Source organism: Solanum dulcamara, chromosome 4, assembly GCF_947179165.1.
Source record: "Solanum dulcamara chromosome 4, daSolDulc1.2, whole genome shotgun sequence".
NCBI lineage: Eukaryota > Viridiplantae > Streptophyta > Magnoliopsida > Solanales > Solanaceae > Solanum > Solanum dulcamara.
The window spans coordinates 67,567,079-67,568,597 of NC_077240.1; the positions used below are offsets into that span (position 1 = coordinate 67,567,079).

The 1,519-nt window shown below is 41.2% G+C and overlaps 1 pseudogene; it reads right to left on the minus strand.

The window, feature by feature from the left end:
- Positions 1-1,096: 1,096 nt before the first annotated feature.
- LOC129888035 (5S ribosomal RNA) lies at positions 1,097-1,217 on the minus strand (annotated as a pseudogene).
- Positions 1,218-1,519: the final 302 nt, after the last annotated feature.

A 1,519-nucleotide genomic window follows, 5' to 3' on the forward strand; every position in this document is an offset into this window, starting at 1 on the left:
TGATACGTGGCGATGTGGGACCCACCTCAAGTAGGTGCGTCACCTACTTGGTCCAAGTAGGTGCATCACCTACTTAGTCAAAGTAGGTGCATCACCTGCTTGCTTCTAAGTAGGTGCTACGCCTTCTTCAGCCTCTCCCGTGGATTCGTAATATCATCTTACTTTAGGAGCCTATGTAATCCTTGCTACGTAAGCTCAACATGTACTCCAGTGGCTTAGTTATGTAAGTCGTCCAAGTTGGTAGCTAATGTAAGTAAGTTGAGTCCTACGACTTGTTATTTTGGCCTCCAACTCGTTTCAAATCCTTATAGACCTATTTCCAACCTTCACTCTTAAGGGGCGTCATGTCCTCCCTTCCTTAGAGTTATTTAATCATGTTATAGATAATCTAGGTCACGGGATAACTTTCAAGAAGCTTAAGAAGATGTTCTGAAGCATAAAGGTACGGGGTATAACATCCTTCCCCCCTTTAGAACATTCGTCCTCGAATGTTAACTAGCCTCATAAGGTCTTACGTTTGCTTCAAGATTTCTCTATATTGGTTGTCATCCAAAGGCCTCTTATTAACCCATATAGTCAATTTAAGAGGGTAGATTACCTGTAGGCATAGGGAATAGGTGATATTTCTTTTCCATTTCTTCTTTCCAGTTCTCTTACCACACATCATATTGCACCCTTTAAGCGAACATGTGTAGGATCTTAAAGTAGCTCGGAAGATGACTTAGCATCACCATACTAGTCTGTACGCAAACCTATATTGTTTCTTACTTCCTTCATCTGATGTTTAGGCTCCACTATAGCGTTTGTCCTTAGTACTGATTGTACCTTAAAGGTTTTGCTTCAAACCATCTAATACCTTCCCTTAATGTATTCGAATATAGCAGTTACATGGATACTACCAACTTTTTTTATCGAGTAATCACCTGGTTTTACTCTTTGCATACCTCCATTCGTAGGTTGCATCAATTGTTTTGAAAGCTACATCCCCTATCTCAAAGGGTCTTAGCATCTTTCACGGTGGAGTCACATATCCACAATACTTCTTTATATCATAATGCCATGCAAGGCCAACATATACATACATCCATATCATCTTATATCACAACCGCATAGGGCTTTCCAGGAGGTTACCCATCCTAGTACTACTCTCGCCCAAGCACGCTTAACTTCGGAGTTCTGATGGGATCTGGTGCGTTAGTGCTGGTATGATTGCATCCTGCCCCGTGGGGCACATAGCTACTGAAGAAGACGATGACCCAATAGTTGATCCGATACGCCAAGCTGCACCTCCCAAGTTACCCTTATATCCTCATTACACGGACCACATCCTATCTTCAACCACTTTCTCACTAGGCTTTACTTATTTTGATAACGATCCTCGTTATATTCATATCACATCTTGTTTGTATTGTATCCCATAGTATAACACTTCTTAACCTTTTTCACAATCCTTACCATGGGTTACTTACCCTTCTTAGTTAGTCTTATTCTTGTGTATCAATTCCGTCGGTGCCTCAAT